This window comes from Cataglyphis hispanica, chromosome 6 (genome assembly GCF_021464435.1).
Source record: "Cataglyphis hispanica isolate Lineage 1 chromosome 6, ULB_Chis1_1.0, whole genome shotgun sequence".
Classification (NCBI taxonomy): domain Eukaryota; kingdom Metazoa; phylum Arthropoda; class Insecta; order Hymenoptera; family Formicidae; genus Cataglyphis; species Cataglyphis hispanica.
In genome coordinates, this window is record NC_065959.1 from 884,514 (window position 1) to 899,760 (window position 15,247).

The 15,247-nt window shown below is 34.8% G+C and overlaps 1 protein-coding gene across 5 annotated transcripts in view; it reads left to right on the forward strand.

Moving 5' to 3' along the window:
• LOC126850493 (protein tincar) overlaps positions 1–15,247 on the forward strand; it is a 108,834-nt gene that overhangs the window by 16,868 nt on the left and 76,719 nt on the right. For 3 of the 5 annotated variants that reach the window (XM_050593569.1, XM_050593576.1, XM_050593571.1), the window contains exons 2-3: positions 1,029–1,079; positions 14,196–14,231. The gene's annotated coding sequence lies outside the window, so the exon portion shown is untranslated. The remainder of the gene's footprint in view (positions 1–1,028; positions 1,080–14,195; positions 14,232–15,247) is intronic. The other 2 variants (XM_050593572.1, XM_050593577.1) reach the window with 1 other exon arrangement.

Here is a 15,247-nt window from a genome sequence, read left to right on the forward strand (position 1 = left end):
CGACACTCTCATTTGGTACAGGAGCAGCTTCCACGATTTTCGGTTGCTCGTATCTCGCTCGAAATCGTCCGTGGTGTATTTACTTGCGTGTTCGCACTTGACTTGCTCGCAACTCGATACCTGCGTATCTAATTACGCACAAGTGACACACATCAACACGCGTCAACATGTGTGTGTATGCATAAAGTTACTCATTATATTATGCACTTCTCTCACAAAGCGCGCGCCGGCTTTTAAACGCCGCAGCGCGAGTTTGAAGTTACATCGAAGACCGGTTTTGCTATTGTGCAAACTTTACGCCGCTTTGAGAAATTCTGCGAAACTTTAGCTAACCAACAATAACGAATGCTCGGATAAATCTAATGGATCTCTTTGAAGAGAGATTATTCCATAGTTGGCTCTCTGAGTCAAGTGGATATATATAATACATACTTATATATAATCTATATTATATATAATATGGCTAATATTGATATAATTTTTATAACTGACTTTTATTTATTTTTTTTTTTTTTTTTTTGTAAAAGATACTATTTTTAATAGTGTAATAAAAAATTAAACTTATGAATACATTTAAAAAATAATATAGATTTTGACCATGTTTTATATGAAAAAATAAATAAATTTGATAAATTTTCTCATCTGTTATCGTATTAGGTATGATTGTTGTCATTCATCCATATGTATAGATACATTGACAGCAGCAAACATGATATCTGATTATCAGCTTATAAGTTGACAGGCTGATTCCATATATAGATTAATAGATGTGGGTTGCACTGTTTGTTGAATCTGAATCCTCGCCGCATATGTTTAATGAGATTGATTCTGGTATTCAATCACGTAAAGAGCTTTTCTGATGCGTTATGGCTTTAATCTCTATAAATCAATTCCATCAAAGTACCGTTGCCGTTTCACGAGATGTTTGATAATTATATCTATACATATATCGCTCATTTTCTGAATATTTATATCTTCAATTATTACATTATTTAAATATATAACTAATCGGTTGATTTTAATTGCAGATATCGAAAGAACTTGGCAATTCCAGTCATAAAAGGACAGCATTATATCTGGTGAGTAATTATTATTTTGCTCTTTCAAAAAGCGTTCTTTTTTTAGATGTAATTTTTATAATGAGAAAAGAAATTTATGTAGCGATATAAAAAAACTGAAAACGAGTGTATCTTTGAGTAAATATGTAATCACTTTATTAAGTTTTGGAAGGGTGATAAAATATTGTAATAGTTATTGTCAGTTATCGCGCAGTTAAATACAAATTTTTAATATATGCCTAAAATATTAATCAAGATAGTAAAATAGTAGTCAAATATATATATATATATATATATATATATATATATATATATATATATAGTATGTGATAAAACTGTATTTTTTAAAAATACAATTGTTATTGAAACATGAAAAACAGTTTACAAAAGTAAAATTTACGGTACATTTTTCTGGTAAACTGCGCGGCTGTGGACAAAAAGAAAGTTAGGTATAAGAAAAAAGCTTCTTGAACTTTGTGATCTTATGAAAGTTTGTGAGATGGAGGCGTCTGTGGCGTTAATAACCTCATGCATCATCTGCGGGCGAAAAAAATTCTTCATTGGCCGCTGACGCAGCAATAAAAAAATGTGGTGGTTTAATTGATCTCAATGTACATTCGGCCAAAGCATGACATGTCAAATGCGTGTGTTGATTATTGACAAATACTATTTACAAAATCATCAAATGACGGGATAAATAAGAAACTTTTACTTTCGTTAAGTCTTTCTAGTTTTGACAATATAATTTTTTTATTATTTTATATTAATTTATCAAATAAAAATTAACTTCAATTATTAAATGCGATATTCACGTATTAAATGAATAATGCATTGAAAAGTTTTGTATACGCTGCGTGTATTATTTTATTCTGGTTTGCAATATTTCGATATTATTATATTCCATACGCCCGATCAGATCACGTCTGGATTCAGTCTAGTGGATTATGAAATTATGAGAATCAGTATTTTTCCGACTGCGTCAAAGGCAAGCTGATGGTATATTCTGGTATTTTGCCAAAACGAAAGCAATGGAAAACGAGGAGAGAAGTAAACCTAAAAGGGAGATAAAAGGATGAAAGCAAACCGAAAAATACACGATAACGCGAGAACATACGATATAAATGGCAGCCGCATGCAATCCACACCTGCGGCTTTTTAAATAAATATCGGCTTACCTCTTTTTAGCAAATTTAAAAGATCGAAAGTGGGAATTTGTTTCTCAATCATTAATTGATGTCTTTTTTAGCTGTCCCTATATTTATTCATATAGATGCGATAAATGTTTTAAAACTCGGTAGAGAATGTTTATACTTAGTAAGTGAACTGCTTTAGTGTATGTGAAAAGGGATTTTTAATTAAGAAACTTATATTTAAAAAAAAAATACTGTGCTACATTTTATATCAGTTACATACTTTTAATTGGACCAAATGTTTGACTAAAGCTATGTATATATCTACATATTGCGCTTGGAAAACATAATTTTAGAGATAAAATGTGAATTATAACATGAAAACTATATTTGTATGTAACGATGTGTAACTTTAGTAAGATTTAATGGTCGGCAATATCTGATTTCACGTAATTTTAGGAATTTAAAATAGTTTGGTGAGTTGTATAATTGCAGGATTTATTTTCAATTCGGACAAAAGAACGCAATATATTTAGCGAACATTAAAAACTTTATGACCAAGTATAATAAACGCCATCAATAGCGTTTTCTTTTTTGCCGAGATATCTAGAGTAAGATCGAAAATGTAACTTTTATCTCAATTTATTTTATTTTTTATTGCAGTGTTTTTTATCGCGAAAATTATCAGTTCGTGATTGTAGAGGAACACCGAAGTATAAATTCCTTCTAAATTAGATAATATAATCATAGAATTTATTCAACGATTTGATTTATATAAAAAATCTGCCTCTGCTCACACATTATTTTATTTTCCATTGTCTATTGGATATGTGATATATTATTTTTGTATATTATAATTATCCGAAACAATTATCTCCAACATCAAATGCGAGGACTTTTTTCCACATCTCGTGTAAGATAAAAAATACTAAAAAATAGGAGATTTCAGTCGTAATATATAAAACGCAGAATGTCAATACAGCAGAGGTTGAATTGACGATATGAGATCGTATAGCCGACAGCTAATGCTATCGGAAGGGCTATCCGCCTGCCTTTATCCGATCTATCCGTAATTAAATTCCGACGATCAAACTAACTGAAAGCTACGCGTGATTGCACGCACTTTGCCGCGTGACATTAAGGAATTTCGTCGCCTTTTCGTCGAAAATACATTCGACTTTATTCTTGCTTTTTAGATTTACTATCAGAATGTTAAAAGAGCGAAGAATTACACGCAGAAATATTAAAATATAGTTATCGATCACTATTTCTCATTTTTTTAATAATTTATTTAGATCTTTATTTATTAATGAAAATATGAATTTGTCATGATTACTTTTTTATATAATCCCATAAATTAAGCTTAATTTTATATACATTTGGATGTTATTTGGAAATTATTATCGCGAGTATATAACCAGTAAAGGTTATTTTTTTATCAATTATTTAATGATTGGTGGTCGTATTTCCACCGACGTCTCGGAACTTACTATTTTCTGCCGTAATTTTTCAGCAGGACAGCACGTGCGACAAACGAGCAGCGCATATTCCCCTGGTCGTAGATTTCGTAATTTACGAGCTGCACCAGTCATAAGTCATTAAATTTTGTCTGGCGGACTCTGCAACGAAATAAAAACTCGGAGAACTTCAAAGATTTTTCTCTATAATTAGAAAAAGTCTCATATACTTGTTAATGATATTTTTACGTTCAAAGAAAAAGCACATGTACAACGAGAAGTGTTGTAATAAGAAATTATTATAATTGCCATACATATTTTTCAAAATGACTTATGTATATTATCGCTAGCATTTAGCATCTTTGGCGGAAATTTTATTGGCACGTTCACATCGCGCGTGCTCGAACTGTAAATCGGGAAGGATGCATTAGGTGCCAGCCGCAGACTAATTGAATCTTTCTCATTATCTCACACAAAGGATGCTCCGCGGTACATTCATCGGTTGCTATCAGTGCGCAGATATGTATATGAACACGATGCTTTAAGCGCGATCTCGACTGCTTTCCTCCATTTCTCTCCTTCGCTTTGAATACGCAATTACCCATCTTATATCGGTTATATCCTTCTTTTCTGTTTCTTCCCAGCTTCGTCGTCTCTTGACACAAATTCGTTTTACTAGCAACAAGTTTATTACGATTGCACTAAAATTTTCATAAAAGGGAAACTAATTATGAATGATGGATGTGGGGTTGAGCCTCGTCACGAGGAATCCGCGGTATGTATAGTTGGCAGACTGTTTTATTGCCTTTCTCATTAAATTCGCTGCTTTTCTCATTAAATTTTATTTCATGTTTTTTTCACGTCTCATATCATCATTCAATTAATTGATATAATTTAGAATGTTACGATCATTCTACATAATATACTTTTCTCTTTTTAAGTAATACATCTAAAGTAGGATACATTTTTTCTTTTTCCTTTAGTGTAATTTTTACTTATTAAAATTTAGCATTAGAAAACGCATAGGATAAAAAAATTTATTTTAAAGAATGCAGCAAAAAATCTTGAAAATTTTTTTTTTACCTGGAATTTTGAATAAGAATACTTGAAAGATCAGAGAATTTTTTCAAAAGTTTTGAGTAGATACCTTGTCTTATGTACGCCTTTTGTTCTTTCCTTCCGTTTGCCGTCTTTCTCTTCCACGCGGATGCTCATGCGTGTGCAAAAAGGGGCAGCTCCTCATTTAACTTGCAAACAAAATTATTCATGGCAACTCTGCGCTAATCATGCGTCGGTGAACTGCGCGAGTCTCTCGATATGCATGTGATCACAAAATTGCGAGGAGAGTTCCGGTGGATAAGATACGAGGCGTGATATTGATTACATGATAATTGTTCCTGCTACTCATCTAATTATTTTCCTGTTTCTCCTTTCCTTCCCTCGGTATCTTATTTCGCTCTCTTTTTCTTTCACTCTCTATCTCTATCTCGCATGTACATTTCGCTCATGCATCGTATTAGAATGATGGAGAAACAACAAATTGTATTTGGTGCGATGCGAATGATATTACGTTGTTTTCTTCGAACGCGATATTTTCGGCACTTATTCTTACATACGGATAATGAATTCGGTGTATATATATACGCGTTTTATTAAAATATCAAAGATATTCTTAAAGAATAGTTTTTTTTTAATAATAAACTACTAAATGAAATTTTTTATTTTTTATTTTTAGTTTAAAAGATTTCGTTAACAGTTTTTGTATATTGAAATAATTAATTATTTATCATACCATATACCAATTTAAGGTCCTCGGAGTCATACATAGATGTATTGTCGTGTCATATTCAACAGCCGCATATTTAATTATATTTGCATGAAAATAGCATCGTATTTCAAAGCGCTCCCAAATGATATATCATAAATAAATAATGGCAATTTCGACATAAATGACGCATATACATTGATAATTTCGGTTTTTTTCTTTTATGAAATGCGCTTTTAGGCTATATCCAAATTTTAGAATATTATTTATTATAGATTTTATAGAAAGAGAAGATACTTTTTTAATGAAAAAAATAATTTATTTAAATCATATGATTTATTCAAATCATAATATATACAATAAATAAATAAGATAAATAAATAAAATTTAATTATTAATTAAAATAATATTAAATTAATTTTTAATTATTAAAAAATAATCTATGATATTTTTTTTATCATTGATTTTTCTATCATTTTTCTATCATCGAAAAAGAATTTTATTTTTAGACTATACTTTATAAGCAGTAAAAGATATAATCTATTGAATCTATTCTGATCATGTATTGCAAGTCCAAGATCCGTCATCAAGATCGTAAAACTTGGTGAGTCAAGAAGAGACAGATTAAAGTGAAGATGGCAGAAAATGAAGAAGGAAGGGTAGGATTTAGTACGGTGACTCTCCCCGCTTATTCCAGGCTTCTTACCATACGAGTTTGCGGACAGCAACGTGCAATTTTATTTAAAAACTCGACGCGCTCTTGTTGCGTCTGCCTGATTATCGTTATCTTGCCGGCGAGCGGTCACTTCCGGTCGTGCTTATAAACACGCCGGCTTAACCGATCGCACAAGAGAGAGATCGGCACCGTCGATCTCTCGCTGGGCGCACACGTACGCGATTTTGCATGCATATATGCAACGATTTTTGGGAATTGAGGCGCGTTACGCTGACGCGTCGATGCATCTTGCGGAACGAAAAGTCCGCCTCGAAATTACGGCCGGCAAGATTAGATGGCAATCAGCTGTTATCCATATGCACGCGGCGAACGCACGAAGAATCATGAGACACGACCGGATACACGCTCATGTCCAAAAATCACTAACGGCGACTGATTTTCATATACAGGATGTGAACTGCTGATAGATAACATGCAAGATTTTGATAAATTCTATTTGTGAGTACTAAATAAATTTTTGAGAAAAAGAGAGAGAAAGAGATGTGCTATACTGATCGTGTAAATAATTTTGATTTAATATATTACGAATATATTAGCGATATATGTAGTATATATAAAAAATGTTTGAGGAAAATATTGATTTTACATTGACTGAAAATTGCTTCTCATTTTTTTTTATGCATAAAATGTATAAAATTATTCTATTAAACAGTGCCGTCATCATTCGGCTACTTTGATATGAAAGACAGAGAGATATTAGATTTATATGATTTGAAGAATTTCTTAAATTGAGCTCACAAGCTATAACAATTTTGGAACTTTGGTTTGATCATTTTATTCCTCAATTGCTGAATAAAAATATGTTAATTCCCTCTCTACGCCGAGTGACAAAAGATCTTTCATTACGCTAGGAAAAGCTTACGCCGTCTTTACCGCGGTCGGAAGAGGCATGAAGCCGATTACGTAAATTCGTGAAAGTAGTCGAAAAACGGCGTCGTCAACTTCGTTCATTGTTATCGTTTCTTCTCTCATTTTGCATCCAATCATAATTCTTTCGGCACGTCTCATTTAATCTATTATCTCGTCAGTCGAGTATCTCAACTCATTGACTTATAATCTTTACCGCGTGCCTTTTTCGCATGCATAATATAATTTAATTTAATTTACCCATACATGTGCATAATATTTAATCTCGTTATTCACGTAATATTTAATTTCATCATCTAATCCGTAATATTTAATCTCAGACGCGCAATTTAATTTTGCTCGTAATATCATCGTACGCAAGAAAGTAAGATTCGCATATTGTTTCAGAGAAGTGGCTCAAGTACGTTGTTCAAGTACGTCTTTATACACGCGACGACGTATACTTCCACTTATAACGTGCCATTTATTTAGGACAAGTGGCCTTACTCTTGCGCTCTGAACTTCCTCAAATATCAAGTAATTAGGACAACATAGAAACATCTGTCTTGCATCTGCTCTCGCGTTAAGATAATAATTAACACATAATAGAATTTTGCGTTATTAACTAGTTTCAACATTTATTATAGTGTGATTCTGAAGAAGACTATCGCAAGATGTACAGTGACACAAAAAGAGATGATAATATTTTTAAATGTCAAATTTTTATCTCGATATTTAAATGCTTCCATTTAGCAGCGTAAAATATTTTAAATTGAAACGCGTTCTATCTCTTTCCTTTTTTTCCCACGCAGATTAATATGAGAGCAATGAAAAAGACGGGAATTGACGCTCCGACTACGACAATATCGGAATGCCCGTATTTACTCCCGGAGGGGGGGGCATCATTGTCTAGAGAATAAAATGTCGCGCGACTCTTCTTTTTAAGGGGAATGTACGTACGTGTAACGAGCATCCCCATCTTTCTGCATGTCTGCTGCGTAAATTTCCGTGTGCAGCATGTATATAGGTAAGCGCGGATGAATGAATACATGCTTGTGAGGCTATTGTGCGTTGGATTCTATGTAAGACGCGCACGCGTTTATGTGAAATGTGCCAACGTTCCTAGCGTTTACTCTATGCTGTATTGAAATCTCAAGTGCCTTTTAAACCGCGTCGACCGACCGTGGGTGGTCCGTCCGTCCCGCTTCCATTTTCAGTAATTTACAGTTGAATGCGCATCGTTGACGGCGCCACTTACTTAACGCGATATAAGCCAGGTATTTAGGCCATACTGAGAGGATAATGCCAACTCGATTTAAACGTCACTCGGATATTTTACGCTCGTGAAAAATATATCGTATCAACGTGTGACGCGTTCGTGTATTGGTAAGTTGCGGGCGTAAATTGACATGTGCTTCGCGAATATAATATTTTATTTGCACAGCGTTCATCAATGTTTTATTATGTCTAACCATGGAATCTGTTTTCGCACAAAAGGAATATTTTCTCTGTCTATTCCGGAGGATTATTTTACGTCTGTTTCAATAGATATCGGCGATCGTGCGCACGATAGATTCCACCGCGCAGTTTTATTCATAAAGGCGGAGAAATACGTGTTCTATACGCACGAAAAAAAAATGATCACGGATGAACGAAAGTTTGCCAAGAGATAAGAAGCGAGACGCGTGTCTTTCATAAGATATTACGAGCTACTTTCTTTATATCCGTTGAATATATCCTCTCTTCCTCTTTTCGTCAGCGCGCATTTATTCGTGAGTCTACAGCTCGCGATTCTGTTCGGTTTGCCCTTCGACGCGGATTACCAGACACTCGTCCAGTTCTCGTAGAGAGTTTCTCTATCTCGATGTCGGCGCGAATACTTGGAGACTTTTGCAATTCCGTCGCTTTTTCCTTCTTCCTCTCTCTCTCTCTCTCTCTCATTCTCTCGCAGCCAGCACACATATCTTGCGCAGCAAGAGAGAGACCGTCTATCTTTTGGTCGTGCCGCGGAAAAAGCGAGGCAATCACTTTGGGATTTTATCCGGGATTACGAACGCGACGAGGCGAGGGGGCGGGCGCGAGGCGTAGCCTTCGAATAAGCGAGTGAAAAGGAAGGCGACGGAAGAAGAGGACTCTTCGATTGCAACGGATTAAACGGAGACTTCGTCTTTTCCATCGACTTGGCTCCCCCGCGGCCGCGTCCGCTCTCCGTTTTCTCTGCCGCTATCCAGCTCGAGAGAAACTCCGGCGAAGGAGCGAGTACATTTACACCGTGGATTTTCCACGTGGAGAAACACGGGTGGTGGAGGATCGCGCCCCTCCTCTACCTTATACGTATCGATTCGGATTAACGGCCACGGTCGCCGCATCGATTGTCTTTTCTTCGGCCACCGCGATCCGGGACACACCGCTGTGAAGGCTTTCATGACGCTACAATGGCAGCTTGTTTGATGAGATGTCCAACTGGGCGAAGTATTGCCGCATGTATGATCGATAAAGTCCACCGTTTGTGCTCGTGTAATTTTTTTTTTTTTTTTTAATTTTCACTTTTCAACGTTACATTGACAGCGATTGCAGTCTTTTTCAGATTGATGCTTTCTTAACGTTTAAAGACACATTTATATTGCATATTTATATTGTATTTTAGATTTATCTGGTCTATATTCTTATAATAATGATGTAGAAATGAATAAGATAATTACACACAACAAATGGGCGTTATTAATAACACGTTTTAAATTATTATTCAGATTTTTTAATCACACATCAATGTAAAACGTACAATAATAAAATGATTCTAGTATGTTAATTTTGATAACAAAGTATAGATATTGCAGGACTCGTTTAAAGTTAAATTACATTTATCATATATTTTACAATACATATATTGTCACATATATATTATAATGATCTTACAGATGCTATATATAATTGCAGTTATAAATGTGTCATTTATTTTTTAATCATCGGTAAATATGTTGCAATTAATTAAATCAGAAATCTATGGTTAAATTATCGGTGAGTCAATTCAGTGTGTTGTTGGTTTGCTCATATGTTTCTAACCGGAAGTTTTAAAAGAGCGATGTGGGCCTTCTTAATAACTTGGAGGGGAAGTCTTACAAACAATTCTGCTCCGTATTCGATACCATTGCTTCGGAAAATGGTGTTTCTAATTACGGACATTCTAAATTTGGAACGTAACTCTAGACGTGTGTAGGGAGGCATATCCAATAATACACTATATTTTTCATGGCACATTATTTTACTTCTCTTTCTCTCTCTCTCCTTCTCAATTTAATTTTCGAACTTTTAAAATACTAAACTTGTATATGCAAAAAATATATGTATCTCGTATATACAAAAAAAAATGTTTTAACTCAATAAATAATATCAAATTTAATTATAATTTTAAATATATAAAAATTTGAAATAGGAAATAATACAATTTTATTAATAAATAATGCAATTTTTTTTAAATATAACAATATTATTTTAAAAAATGGAAAAAAAATTTTATATTTTTTGGATATTAAATTTATACGTAATACAATATTTATTATCATACTGTAATATGCCTTTAACAAGATATATAATATGTAAAATACATTAACATAAAACATTGACATTACCATGAAATAATATATTCATAGTTCTATAGGCAACTGTAGGATCAATAAATGTGTCATGGTCATGAATGCTGAACAAACATTAGTATTTGTTCGATCCATATCTACTCATTTTAGACTACATTTTAGTATACATAATACAATTAAATGCAGCAGAAATAGTTTATCATTGTGATTTGTGCGAAATTATACAAGGCATTATTTGAAATTATGTCTAATTAAAGTTAGAATTATTCATATAATAGGATTTAAAGCTACTCGTCTTTTTTTTTTTATTGAAAAAGAATACAACGTATTATTAGATTTTCAAAAGTCGCGATATATCATAAATCTGACATTAATCTATTTTCGCTTGGAAAGTATATGTCAATATACCACAAAGTTATCCGATTCTGGAATTTTGCGCTGTTTTAAGCTGCCCCTTATCTCTCCTGAGCATCCAAAGTCGAGACGATGGGTGACAACGCGGGTAGACGTGCGCGCTACTGAATATATCGCTGTAGTATCATGGCCATCCATTTCGGTTATACTTCAGAACAGGGAGAAGTACCTGGCAGATTTCAACCGATCCTTTTTACCGGCTTTGACAGTGATAGTCACGAACTCGATATTTTTCTCGCAATGTAATATATTGTATATAATATATATATATATATATATATATATATATATATATATATATATATACACGTATTTGTACGTTATTCATATTCATTCGAAATTAAAGCAAAGCGTTACGCGTCTGGTAGTTTCATCTCTCTGATCGACAGGATTTCCAAGCAATAAAATTCAAGGTACATTCGCGCGCGAATTAACAACTTGCTGGAACGTAAAGTAGGAGCGCAAAATGAAAGTCTTGGGTCTCTCTAAAGCGCGACATGATAACGCGGATATACGCGAGGACGACTTTGATATTTCTAATTAGATTTCTGTCAAGAGTAATATCTGAGGAAAGAGATAGTCCTCGAAGGATGGTGCGCTCTCAAGTTTAATCAAGCTTCATTTCGAGCGGCGGATTTTCCAGAGTTGTAATGACAATTGTTATTATGTGGAAAGGAATTATTTACACCCTTGCTAATTAGATGTCAGTGAACGCACTTAACCACGTGTAAAACATCGACGTTGTTTATTTTTCCTCCATATTTGCTTCTCATTAACCGGTGTAACCGGTATAAAAACAAAAAAAAAAATTATTATCCTGATATTAATCGCAGAAAGATAATATTACGGTTAAATACAAGTTTTGCAACAGCATTGCAATTTGTTTCGTGCGATACTTTGCACCTGCACAAAAGAATCTTATTTTGCATTGCACCGCATTAAATCTGCAAAGGCAGCAGAAAATGCAGTCAGCATGTAAACGCGCTCCGCGTATTACGAGTTTAATCCTTTTGCAACAGGAGAATCCTTTTCATAAATAAAATTGAAAGAAGATCTTTCCTTTCCATAATTTTTTTTTTTTTTTTTTAATTACAAAAAGGAAAATTTTTTCCCAGTAAAGATGAGATACAAGGTATCGAGTTGATTAAAAAATATAATAGAGTGATCGTAATAAAATTGCTTAAAATTGATTCCGACAGAATCGAATAGATAAGCGTGGAATATAAATTAATAAAATCAGCAGAAGTGATATAAAGTCGATCCTTATACTTAATTCAACGTCAAAATGGCGGAGCATTATCTTGGATTTTACAGTAATTGATATTGGCATTGAGTCTAGACTGACACTCACTCGCTGTAACTGACATTGACATTGTCACTTGCAATTTGCGATTGTATCGGGAAACTCATTTTCATTTAAACAATTTCGATAATTTTGCTTCCGTAAAAAATATGCTATCTTTTCAACCGTACTTGAATAAATAAACCTTATCTCAAAAAGTATTCCGTATTAATTATTCGCGTATAAAATATTTTATCAACTACGTTTACTATTTATTTATTTTTAGTAGTCAATTTTTGTTAACTGCGATTTACAAACTCCTACCTTTTATACATAGATTCATTATTCTGTTTTTCCCTTTTAAGAAAATATATCCAGGAGACTGAAAAATATATATACGCCCCCTTTCACACGCGGGACGTCCAGGGATAGCCCTTTGAAAAAAGAGAAATGTGAAAGCGCTTCTCCAACAGAGAATATCAGTGATAGTTCCCTGGATGGTTGTATGTGTGCCAGCCTATATACACATTTCGGATACTTTTACACGATAGAAGTCATCGGCCCGTGAAATCGAGCGCCCGCGCGCGTCCATTCACACGTGAGAACTCGCTCACGATAATAACGCGTTTTAATTTTGGAAAATCTCCGCGGTCGCTTTGTGAACCTAATGATGTGTGCGCGGAAGTGCGGCGGTATAAGTATAAGCTTTCATGAACCGCGTTTCGCGTGTTATCTCTCACCGGGGCGGAACTCGACCGAACTCGCTTTGTTTGCGATCTAATGTATTGAATGCACGCTTTAGCTGTGGCCCGTTTACAACGCTATCGACCGTGGCTTCCAGCTTTCGAACCAAGCCCACATTTTAATACATTTTATCGTGAAAAGAATTTTCAATTACTCGAGATTTTGTGCACTTCTTATATAAGCGCTCCTAATTGAATCACTGCATTTTATATGCATTTAATATTTGCCGTTCCGTTTCGATTATTTTATTGGTCCCGCAAATTATAATCATGACTATTTCATATTCAAATACGCTCATCCGTCGATCGCAGCCGAAAATTGCGAATCATGTGCGACGGAAAAACGAAAGAGAGAAAGAGATAACCCTCCTAACGGGGAAAAAAGTTTTTTTTTTTTTTTTTCACTTTTTTTTATGCAAATCCGTGCCCTGTAATTGCCGGCTGGCGAGCTGTTCTCGTCCTCTCTTTCGTTCGAAACAGGATGGCTGCGACAGCGGATCTCCACCGGCCTCGTGTTTGCCTCGTTTGTCTTCCGATTTGGCTGGCTGTGATCAATGGCGAAGGAGAATCTGTCGTTTTCACATGGCGACGAAATCTCTGTCGAGCCGTGAAAACACGGTGAGATTTCGAGCACGATGATGGACCCATTATTGACGCTCATCAACAACGTGCGCCTTTAAAAATTCATGGAAATGTTATTTGCGTAGGATCTTTTTTACATTTTTCAAGATGTCCATTCTGTCAACAAACTAAATTTTTGCTATATGCTTGAGTAAGCTTAACATCGGAGATAAAACGCTAATATCTCCGATGTTTCTTTTGACATGAGAAAACGCGCAAACATTTTCAAATAAGATCGGATTTGTTCTCTTCCGTGGCTGTCTCCTTGAAACTTCCAACATATCTGGGATTCTTTGAGAATATAGCTTGGACGAGAATTTCTCGACTGAATCGTATTCGTCTTCTTCAAACGATAAATGTTGGGTATATTGGAGACTTTCAATGCCTCCCTTGTACCTCTGGGGTTGGCGGAGGTTGGTTTCAAGTTTCAAACAGCCTCGTGTGAGCCGGGACGAATGTTTCCCTCATGGAAGATTAACGATTGGTGGGGGAATGTCTCCGCTTCCTTTTCCCTTACGGCGTCTAAAAGTTCTCTTCTTTTGTGTTTCAGAATTTACGCACGATCCTTCCGGCGCTTGGCACATCGGTAAGTCGTGCAATTTTAACAACTTCTTTTCTTAGACGACATTACACTGTCAACGATACTACGCCCTCGTAGCATTACGGAATTGCATGATCTAGCGTGACGCGAACGCGAAGAATCGCTGAAGGCATAAAAGATACATAATCCATTATTTCAAGAACACATTCATTCCATAATGGATTCATCATTAGATAGCTACAAATGCAAATAACATTGAGCTGCTATTATCCATCATAAATATTCTAGATGGTGTTTCCACATAAAATAGAAAACGCAAACGTAATTTTCTGACTTAAGAACCGAGTTTTAATAATATGCTTTTCAATTCGATATAAAACGAAATTTAAAATACTTTGTGAGAGAGAATACTTAAATTTTATTTAACAGTTTATTTTTTTCTTACATACATGTTTATAATACTCTTTTAATTTATTATGATAATATGTTGATAAAAAATATATTGCCAAAGATATAGACTGATCGAGTGACTTGCGGAGAGATGCCAATTTCGCCGTACACGTGATTGCACATTGTTGAGGTGAGCCGGAAGGCTTATCTGAGGTTCGATGACTGATCGATGAGTATCGATTAGCGTCGACGCTCTCAGATCGTTTTTTTAGCGTCGATTTGAAATTTAAATCGACCCGAGGGGGCGGCGAGAGACGGGATGGGGCCAACATATGACGCACAATGACATATGTGCATACGAATAGGCGCGTTTCACGGTGCGCGTGCGTTGCGCCGGATCGATCAAACGTGCATATATCGATGTATGCAAATATATATTATCGCGCAACGTTGGCTCGCTACATTTGAACGCAACAAAGTTAAAAACTTCAACTTGCCTCAATGCTCCAGCGTTCGTCGCGAATTTTTCTAATTACAAACAGATAGCGCGATTTATGTCAATATCTTATCGCTATGAAGTATCCTCGTGAATTTTATTGGAATTTATATATTTAGTTAAATGATTGAGCATTCAATGATTCAGTGAGAACATAATTTTACATGCGTGATAT